This window comes from Cyprinodon variegatus, unplaced genomic scaffold (genome assembly GCF_000732505.1).
Source record: "Cyprinodon variegatus isolate N-32 unplaced genomic scaffold, C_variegatus-1.0 Scaffold145, whole genome shotgun sequence".
NCBI classification, from domain to species: Eukaryota; Metazoa; Chordata; class Actinopteri; order Cyprinodontiformes; family Cyprinodontidae; genus Cyprinodon; species Cyprinodon variegatus.
The window spans coordinates 730,899-742,257 of NW_015150598.1; the positions used below are offsets into that span (position 1 = coordinate 730,899).

Consider the following 11,359-nt stretch of genomic DNA (forward strand, 5'->3'; position numbering starts at 1 on the left):
TATATATATATATATATTAAAAAAGTGAACATGAATGTCAAATGAAAAAAAGCTGTTTTACAATGAAGCATTGTATTTATGTTTTGAATACATTCATAAATAATTTAATATACTATTAAATTGTGTAACGGACAAATAAAGATCAAATTTCCAATTAAATAATAAGACATCCCTTTTAAACCTGAACTGGAACAAACATCATAACCAAACACAAATGTGAAATTCTGTTGCTATGTAGATGACCTGGACAGAAATGTACCAATTCCCACCCTTCTCCTTTTGAATGCAACTCTGACTTAGACTTAGAGAAACTTTATTATAATTTTGCATACACAGTGTACAAAGCGAAATGTCAAAACTCTGCAATCAAAGGCTACATTCACACTGCAGCCTGAAGTGACCCAAATCCGATTGTTTTGCCCATATGCGACCTGTATCTGACATTTAATGACAGTCTGAACAACGCAAATCTGATACATATCTGTTCTTGTGAAATGCGGCCTCTGTCAGAATACCCAAGATGCATTCCTCCAACCTGAATGTCATTAATACTCAACAAAGGTCCCTATTCTGCATTCTTGAAATGCAGAAATAGTAAGACAAAAAAAACTATGGTGGACGATCTCTTCATCAGAGGATCCACCACTATATAACCATGACCAATCATGACAACGATAATAGGGAGAGCAGTCTTTCTTTTTGATCTTCTTAAAAATATTGCATTGTTAATGAGCTGGCGTTGGTTGGAAAAGAAATAAAAAATGGCAACATGCTCTCCAGCTGTCCTGATTTTAGCCCCGGTAGCTGAACTATTTACTCACTTCATTCACCTGCCTTTGCCTCCCCGCTCCCAGTTATAATTGATCCTACTCACCTGTTTTCTCTGCTATATATACGATTCAGCCTGGCTGTCAGGGCCAGATCATTATTCGTCTATTCTTTTTTTATTTGTCATGTTTTTGTTTAAGTTATTTATGTCTCAAGTTTTAGTTATGTTCCTGGTTCATTTCCTGAGTCTTGGAGGCCAGTGGATTGAGAGGGTTGGGTGTCTGTCTCCCGCCCCCTGATCGTGTCCCGGCTCTTCTCCACTGAGCCCTCAGGGTTTTGGCTTGACGTGCGGCAGAAGTGGGTTCTAGTCCGTCTCCACCGAGCCCTCAGGGTATTGGTTCGGAACAGGGGGGGAGGTCAAGGGGAGTTTTAATTCCTGTAGCCTGGCTCCAAGGTGGAGACTAGTTTAAAGTTTGGCATTTATCCTGGTACTAAGTCTTGTCTATATTCCTCTCTTCCACTGAGCCTGCCTGTCTTCAAATGCGCGTGTCTGCCTTAGCACGCCACTGGACTCTGAACCTGCCTGAATGCTCTGAAGATTCCTGAAACCCTGGATCTGTCTGTTCCTCTTCGCATCAGAACCCCTGTTGGGCTACCGACCCCTGGATTTCGGAACTGTCTGGTTCTTAACTGTTTTCTGACCTGGATAGTCTCCTATCTGCTCAATGGGGTTGCTGCATTAGGGACACTTTGGACGGCTCTGGGCCGCAACTCGTTCGGCAGTCCATCGGCTGGATCTTGCGTTCCTTGGAGAGGATGGACTAAACTGTTACACCAGGTAAGTGACTCACTCTGATAATCACCTGCTGTCAGATGATCATGGTCATTTTCCTGTGTTTCTCCCACATCCAGAGTGCCAGTGATGGGTTGCGCCCTGCCCGCCTGCAGCCGCTGTGGTCCGCTTATCCTCAGCAGCCCACCTTTCTGTCCTGTTTAATTATTTTTCTGTTATTAAATGTTTAGAAACTTCCCATTGTCCGACTTGTCTTGAATACTGGGTCGAACTGTCCCGTTTATGACCACAGCCCTACCATCCATCTTTATTTTTCTTAAACACAGCACGCCTGCTACTTGTGACATCATTGCTTCCTCTACTGTATAGGCAGTACAGTTAAGCATAATAAGAGGAAGGTGCCTCAAACCCTCCCAGTTGTGTCTACTCTGGAGGGGAATGTCACTGAGGTGGTACATTGATGACTCCCTCACCTTCAAACTTTTCATTGATAAACTTGTTAAGAAATTAAAAGTTAAACTGGGCTTCTTTCGTAATAAGACATGTTTTTCTTTTGGAGTAAAAAAGCGCCTTGTCTCTGCCACATTTTTATCGGTCTAAAATGATGGTGACCTTTTTTTTATAAAAATGGTACTTCTTCATGTCTTCAAATGTTGGACTCTGTTAACCATGCTTCATTAAGGTTCATCACAAACTGTAGAGCCATGACATTACTGTGACCTGTACTCTCAGGTGGGATGGCCTTCCCTCTCTACGAGAAGGCAGTGTCATTGGTAGACTTTTATTTACAAGGCCCTTCCTGGATTACTGCGTTCTTACATTCGTAACTTACTTACACAAAAAAGCATGGCTTCTTATGCCCTGAGATCCAACGATCAGCTGTTGCTCACTGTTCCTTTCTTCCCTAGAACTAGGGAAGAAAGCCTTTAGCTACGCAGCTCCTTGTGTGTGGATTTTTTTTTACAAAGAAACTGGAAATTGACTGAGTTTTTATCTTTAAATGCTTTTAAGTTGAAAGTGAAAGTATTTTAAACAGCCTCAATGATCTGTAATTTTTTTTTTATTATTGTAACTGTCATTTATTTTAATGTATCTATATTTTTGTGTAACTTTGCTGCCTCTTGGGCAGGACTCTCTTGAAAAAGAGGTTTTTAATCTCAATGGGATTTTTTTCTTGATTAAATAAAGGTTAAATAAAAAAAATAATAAAAAAAAGCTGTATGAATGCAGTTCCCATGAGAGATCACATATAAGTCACATATATTTGGAAATGTGAACGACCACGCAAAACAGCCAGATTTCACAACAAAATTGTAATTGAGGTGAGCCTGAAGTTTGAACGTAGCCAAAGAGTTGCCAAAAAGTCTGCACCTGCCGTTCTGCTTATTGTTCATGCAGTTTTGCACATACTATGAAATGTATATATAAACATACACCTTTTAAAGGCTATGACATTCAGCTGTTTTGATTTTTTTTATATTTAGTGTTATTTCCATGTATTTTCTTATTGTATTTATTTTGAATTCTAGTGGTTGTACCCTAACTTTTCTCTACTGGTATTTGCCCTCTATGTTTGTTCTTTGTGCTTCATAAAGATAATTTTTGTTGGAGATGAGTGAGGAGAGGGGCCTAAAGGAAAAGCAGTTGAATGACTTAAAGTCAGATCAGGTGTGTGGGTTAAAATGAGAAGAAAAGGCAATAGGAAGAGCACAGAACCGCTAAAAAATATTTTAGCATGCATACAGCTTGTTCTGAGTTTGTTCTGTTCTTGCTTTTCAATTATTTCCATTCCTGGATTTAATTTTAGTCAGAATAAGAAGTCCAGCCACAAGATTAAGCGCCTCCTGTATTTATTGTGGTGTTCGGAATGACTGCAGGAATCGACCCAGACATAACAGACTTGTTTATTGGGTGACAGTTTTTAGCTTATGATGTTACTGTTTTGTGTGACCGGGGCTCCTTTTTTTCAGGGAGATTTACTGCTTTATTTGCTTTAATTTGGTTGTTTTTTACATATTAAGTTGCCAATAAACTGCCCATAGCTGTTTTCTTCTTCTGTGGCTTTCAGTGCATCTTGTTGAGGGTCTTTTGATGAAAGAGTCATTCACATGTTAAACTCTAAATGTTGGATTAGTCTGCTCTGTATCCATAGAACGCTCAGGGTCTTGGCCAGCCTTCAAAGCATTTTGCCTTTATCTGGTCCAGTTTATGGATATTTTGTTTATTGATAGGTTTAAGCTGATCTTCTTAACTTTAGACACAGCACAAAACAGCAATTTTCTAAATTTAACACATGTAATATGCTTAGTAAGCTAAGTAACCTTAGGAATATTTTTAAAGAAAACATAACATGGTTCCTTGCTCAAACACTCCCAAAATTGCCTTTAAATTCATGTTTAATCATAAAAAAGCTAATTAAATTGAGCTCCTTTTTTATATCCTCTTTTCTTCTTGTGAGGGTATGTACAAGAATTTGATAAAAATACAGTTTTGTGATGTGGAAGCTCATGTGGGATTTTTTGGTTTGAACAAGGAGAGTAAGCCAAACAAAAAAAAGAACTGCTTATAGTCTTTTTGGCAGGTTCAAGCCCAACACGGATGTTTTAATATGAAACAGATCTACTGACGCACCTTCAGTATCTTTTACTGAAAACCTTTTTAGTCACATTTCCAGTTTGATCCCTTTAGGGTTTAAAATGCTATACCTCAAGAACCTTTGGGGACACCAGATTAAAGTAGATGAATACCATGTAGATAGACAGAAGAAACAGATCTCAGTGTCATCTATAGATGGAAATTCTCATTAGTACACTGAAACAGAAGTAACATTTTTACCAGTCTAAATATTTTTTATTTTCTAAAATGATTTTTAGAGTAGGTGATATGTGTGGAAGTAAGGTTTTTACAATCTCTTTAAGGATAGGATACACTCTGTGATATTATTGTTATATTATCTTTGCTCTCAGATGTTAGGGTTGTTATGTTTCCCCAACTTTAACCTATAAAGAATGAAACAAAGACAGTGTAAGATTTTTCCTGACCGTGCTTTGCAAACGTAAGATATACAGAGCTTTAGGGTTAATCTGTGCATCTCCGTCTTGCTCTACGCTTGCAGGCTTATTTATTGAACAGTCAACACATTAAAACAGCAGGTGTTAGTTTCGATTACGCAATCTCTTAGACATAGCATGAACTTTCAAGATAGGGAACATGTCTGGCTTCAGTATACGCTTTTAAAAAAGGTGTCGGGGGTCATGAACTTTTAACTTCTGTGTTTCTTAAATGAAAAACTGGAAAGCATTCTTGACATTTGACCGTCTTACGACCTGCATACACTATTTCCGCTGATGACAGTACCATAGAAAAACAAATGATTAAAAGCAATATTAAAGATATAAAAGATAACATGATAAAAACAACAGAAATCATAATAACTCCAACACGCAGCCCCAACTCAAATTGAGCGAATCAAGCGCAGAGCTCAGTTCAAAGCTTGCGATGTACACTCACCGGCCACTTTATTAGGTACACCTGTCGAACTGCTCGTTAACACTTAATTTCTAAGCAGCCAATCACATGGCGGCAACTCAGTGCATTTAGGCATGTAGACATGGTCAAGACAATCTCCTGCAGTTCAAACCGAGCATCAGTATGGGGAAGAAAGGTCATTTGAGTGAATTTGAACGTGGCATGATTGTTGGTGCCAGAAGGGCTGGTCTGAGTATTTCAGAAACTGCTGATCTACTGGGATTTTCATGCACAACCATCTCTAGGGTTTACAGAGAATGGTCCGAAAAAGAAAAAACATCCAGTGAGCGGCAGTTCTGTTGGCAGAAATGCCTTGTTGTTGCCAGAGGTCAGAGGAGAATGGCCAGACTGGTTCGAGCTGATAGAAGGGCAACAGTGACTCAAATAACCACCCGTTACAACCAAGGTGGGCAGAAGAGCATCTCTGAACGCACAGTACATCGAACTTTGAGGCAGATGGGCTACAGCAGCAGAAGACCACACCGGGTGCCACTCCTTTCAGCTAAGAACAGGAAACTGAGGCTACAATTTGCACAAGCTCATCGAAATTGGACAATAGAAGATTGGAAAAACGTTGCCTGGTCTGATGAGTCTCGATTTCTGCTGCGACATTCGAATGGTAGGGTCAGAATTTGGCGTCTACAACATGAAAGCATGGATCCATCCTGCCTTGTATCAACGGTTCAGGCTGGTGGTGGTGGTGTCATGGTGTGGGGAATATCTTCTTGGCACTCTTTGGGCCCCTTGGTACCAATTGAGCATTGTTGCAACGCCATAGCCTACCTGAGTATTGTTGCTGACCATGTCCATCCCTTTATGACCACAATGTACCCAACTTCTGATGGCTACTTCCAGCAGGATAATGCGCCATGTCATAAAGCTGGAATCATCTCAGACTGGTTTCTTGAACATGACAATGAGTTCACTGTACTCAAATGGCCTCCACAGTCACCAGATCTCAATCCAATAGAGCATCTTTGGGATGTGGTGGAACGGGAGAGTCGCATCATGGATGTGCAGCCGACAAATCTGCGGCAACTGTGTGATACCATCATGTCAATATGGACCAAACTCCCTGAGGAATGCTTCCAGCACCTTGTTGAATCTATGCCACGAAGAATTGAGGCAGTTCTGAATGCAAAAGGGGGTCCAATCTGTTACTAGCATGGGGTACCTAATAAAGTGGCCGGTGAGTGTATGTCCTCACACTTTACGGACAGTATTTTCAATGCAATCTGACTACTCACACTGTACGTCCTCAGAGGCAAGATGGGGTCTTGAACAATCCCTGCATACAACACAATAAATAGAGGCAGCTAGCGATAGAAGAAGAAGAAACTTCAGTTTTTGTTCTGTGCATGCATAATGTGAAAATATCAATAAAATGTCAAACAGAGTTAATTTTCTTGCGATCTACAGTGGAGCTCATCCTGAGGTGCCTATCGCCTCTCGGGATACCCTTATATACTGCACAACACATGATATGGTCAAGATCAGCCCAATTCCCAAACTTGTCACCTGAAAATCATCTCAAAAAGAAACAAACATTGCACAGTGTATGCCTGGCTTTATTGTGTGTTCTTTGTTTTTTTTTTATTTTTGCTTTTATCAGTGGCGGTCAGTGTAGTTAGGCTATGTCAAAAATGCATAGAATATTGTTTTTTTTTTTAATAATGTAATGTGTTTTTGCTCAATCATTGTGTGATAAATGTAAATTATTTTAGATACAAATTGTACAAACAAATACACTTAGTACAGTAAATAGTTAGTGAAAATTTAGGTCACCACTGTGGTTTAACTAAATTTATACAACCATAGAAAAACACAATAACTCGAATATGGAGCTAAAGGTTTGATATGGCTTTTTCTTAATTTGCAGCTATCATTACTCCCAAATAGAAGTTACAAATACCTGTAACAGTTGGGCCAGAGAGGAAAAGCCTCATCAAAGGGAATTGAAAAGACGTTTCCTACTCTTCTGAAGTCGGCAACATTGAAGAGTTTCCCATGTCTGTTAATGTCTCATTCAAGGAGAGAGGGAAGTTCTACACAAATACAGAAGGGCGGATCAGAAGGACCATATAGTCATGTTCTCACCACACAATAATTTGGACTTTAAGTGCAACAACACAGACACATTAATGTTTCACTGAAGCCCAACAGCAAAGACAGGGTCCATTAAGTCTGACTGTGGTCCACAGAGAGCAGCCGTGGGTTGCAGGAAGACTGTCAGACGTGTCTCCCAGTCCAGTGTTGTTCAGCCCTCCCTCAGTTTGAGTTCGTTAATTCTTGCAGCCTGGTTCCACATTGCTACACCGCCAGTCCAGCACAACACATTGTTCTGTTGGGCGCAGGTCTGTGTGTGGCCTGGTCAGGTTGCTCAGTGTGGTTCTTTCTTTAACATCATTAACAAATTTCCAGAAACTTTGTTTAGTCAGGACTCAATGCGTCTATCATTCTCTCTGTTCCCCAAGGAAGCCATTGCAATGACATTGCCTTAATGACCCCACTGTAGCCATGGCGATTGCCATTTACATTCTCAGGCTTCCCTCCCACAATGTAGTGAGCAATAATGCCTAACAATAGGCTTTTTTTCACTTCACTTCCCCATAACTGTAAACCAGTGAATCACTGGAGCTTTTTCTGCTTCTAGGGACGTCATCTGGGCAGAAGGAATTTGAGTCTTTGTAGCTTACTTCTAACCAAAGGCTGACCTTTTAGAGAATGTTTTTGCACTATAAACCTGTGCTCATCGGAGTGCTAATCTAATAATGCATTGACCCAAATCTCTCTCACTGTTTCCCGTCACAGCCCTGTTTCCACCTGTTACTCTTCACAATTTGGTTTTCAAAATCAATGATTGGGAACAATAAACCGGGTTTTAGGATTTTGCTATGCTTCTTCTTTCAAGCAGACTAATTCCTAGACAAAAAAATGTCTTCTCTTTTTTCTTTCATATATCATTAAATATAAGTGAATCTTAGATATTTTTGTAAAACTAATTTAACAGTAGTGTTAAAAAACACAAACAATAATTATGTTATCTAATATCAAGCTGATGTTCCAATGATCATTACATTAACAGTATATTTAGCAATTAATACTACACCACACAGTTGCCTGATCATCCATTTTCCATCACGCTTACCCCAAGCATGGCTGTGAGTGGCGCTGGTGCCTATCTCCACCTATGCAAGAGGCGGGGTACATCCTGGACAGTTCGCCAGTCCATCGCAGGGCAACACAGACACAAACAACCATTTATGCACACACACTCACCTAAGGAGAATTTAGGGAAGCACATTCACCCAACAGTAATGTTTTTGTACATTGGGAGGAAGTCAGAGTACCCGGAGAGAACCCACACATGCTCAGGGAGAACATGCAAACTCCATGCAGAAAGACCCCAGGCTAGGAATCGACCCTGAACTTCGTTGTTGCAAGTCAGCAGTGCTACCCACTCCTCAACTGAGCAGCCCTGTTGCCTGATCAAAAGACAGTAAATATTTCTACTGCTAATCGACATGTAAGGGTTTGTTTCAACTCAGTTTGTCTACATTTGTTGTTCTTATTAAAGAGAACAGATGCAACAGTTGGCTGATAATATTATGCTGAACAAACCAGACAGAAGGTCCAACTATCTAAAACTCAAATTTAGGAAACAAAGAAATGACCCAATATTGTGTGTCCCTTTAGCAGGATTGAAGAGGAGTGTGTTGCATGCAAAACGTGTTTAACACTTAGATCTCTCTTCACCTCTTTATAGATTTTATTGCCAGCAAAATAACTAGAACATTTGATTTATCACAAAATGGAAAATAACAGTCCTTGACCAGTATTTCTTTGGGGCAGCCTACTCAGAAAGAGAAGTGAAAACACCCAACATGACTTCAGCTAAAGATAACAGTTTCTCCGTCAGTTTCAGCAGGATACAGATGCACACTTGCCTAAAATAATACTGAAGAACAGTCAGCTTTGCTTACTGTACCGGGTCAAAGAAAATCACAACTCTGTGGATAAAGTGCTCACAGAGATACATTTCGTAGATATTTCCACTGAGTGTTTCAATTTCTAATTTTACCAAGAGCTAATTTGCTTTGTGTGTGTTGTTACCTCCTTGGAGCTGAAAATTACCTTGTCCAGATTGCCATTCCTTCCTGCTTAAGTCTTTTGTTGTTTTTCTCTCTAATATGATTTTCTGTTCCTCTGTTCTGATGGGTTTATTTTTTTTTTGGTTGCCGCCCTTCCCTGCATGCAGTGTGCTTTATTGTACCCACAGAGAGTATCAGGGTTCTAATCCAACTAAGTTACAGTTTCATCATGAGCTGAGCATCCTGCTCCGCCCCTTTCAACTGATTACAGCCTTTCTTGTTCTTCAGGAATGAAGAGGTAAAGAAGCAGCCGAGTGATGATGATCAAACAGACGGATTGACTAATTATGAATCAGTATCGGTAGCAGTGCATAAAAGCAGCAGTTTTTATAGAATGTTCCTTTGGAGCATATGCAGCAATAAGAAAAAAAAAATCCTTCAGCTCTGTTTTACTTTTAAAATAATATGACATGAAGACTGCTTCCCTCTGTGCAGAATTTTCTCCCTTAGAGGTTTATTGCGAGAGTTTTACGTTAACATCTGTGAGTCTACCTTGCATTTGTCTAATGAATAAAGGACACCCAACTGAGTAGCCTTAAGAGGCAACAGCTCCCATTGACCTGGTAACAGGATGTCAAGGGTTAAAGGATATTGCTTCTTCTCTCTAAAAACAACATGGCAGCACAAGCTGGGACAGTACTTTGGAGACAATGTTCTTTGGTGTCATGGTTTTTAATTGTCTAACCCACATGCAGAGCACACAAAGGAGTCAGGAGAACAATTTAACAGATTTATTCAGGGTCGGAGGGGGGCGCAAGAGCGCAACTGGACCGCAGCTGGAACATGGGAGGAACCGGCACCGACGCTGGCCAGGTATGCACAAACTGCGGAGAGAATCTGAAAGTTAGCGAGAGAGAGAGAAAGAGAGCGATCAGCTGTTTGCTGTCTTTGTGCGCGTGAGGGGACTCGGCCAGGGGGGTAAGAAGAGGAGCAGACAGCCGGTCCACCAAGAGATGGAGCTCCCGGGTTAGGAGGCTGAGGTAACAGGGAGCTGGCTGTTGGAGGATGAGCAGAATCCGAACGGCGTGATGGCAAAGAGCTGCAGCAGGCTGACAGGGTCCGGGTTATTCGGTGGGGACCTCGGCAACCTGAGAGGGACAGGAAACCAAAATCATTCTGAGATCGAGTTGCTGTCAGGAGACAGTGCCAACTGAGGCATACCACAGAAGGCTAACACTCTGGCGTTGATCAGCTGACCCTGCTGTCAAGCTGTCTTCCACTTATCCCATCGGCGGATCCGCACTAAGTGGGATGCGTTGCATAAATGTAGTTTTGTGAAAATCAATGCAAATTGAACCGAATCGAAGCAGAAGAGAGGAGAGGAAGCGGATACTTGTTCTTTATGGTGATTTGGTTGAGTCCCTAGTAGTCGATGCATGGGTTGAGCGATCCGTTCTTTTTACCCACAAAGTAAAAGTCAGCCTTGAGCGGTGGGGGGGGGACGGATCAGGCCAGTGAGGAGAGACTCACTAATGTATTTCTCCAATGCTTGCTGTTCAGCTCGGGAGATGTTGTAAAGGCAGTTAGTGGGCAGTGATGCACCGGGCAAGAGGTCGATTGCGCAATAGTAGGGGCGGTGAGGCGGAAGCATCGGCCTTTTTTGCTAAACACGTGCCGTAAATCATGGTATTGCTCTGGGACAAGGCGGGGATCTAGGGAGTCCCCTTCCTTAATAGGTCTAAGTGGCGGGTGGCTGGTAGGGAGAGCAGACTGTAAACAGCAAGAGTGACGAGCCAGCGACCAGGACTCTAGCCAGCGTTCCACCCAGGTAATGTGGGGGTTGTGCTGCTTCAGCCAGGAAAACCCCAAGACAACAGAGGCGTGTTTAACAGGGAAAACAATGAAGGGAACCTGATACCACTGGTTGCCGGAGATAACAACCTCCAGGGCTCTGGTCTGGTGGGTAACCCGTGGGAGACTTCCCGCATCCAGGGCAGAAACCTGGAGGGGCATGAGCAGTGGAACAGTGGATATCTTGGCCTGGTGGACTAAGGAAAGATCGATTAGGTTGAAATCGCAACCTGAATCGACCAGAGCAGATAGATTTATTCCCAAAGGAGTAAATCATGATAATCTAATTAAAATCAAAATAATTCCAATTGGGGAAAAAGTTAAAACA

General features: G+C 41.4%; 1 long non-coding RNA gene across 1 annotated transcript in view; it reads right to left on the reverse strand.

Moving 5' to 3' along the window:
- Positions 1 to 10,031: 10,031 nt before the first annotated feature.
- The window catches only part of LOC107086211, a 4,915-nt gene continuing 3,587 nt past the window's right edge, over positions 10,032 to 11,359 (reverse strand). Inside the window, exon 3 of the long non-coding RNA XR_001481296.1 lies at positions 10,032 to 10,328. This is a non-coding gene — a long non-coding RNA (uncharacterized LOC107086211). The remainder of the gene's footprint in view (positions 10,329 to 11,359) is intronic.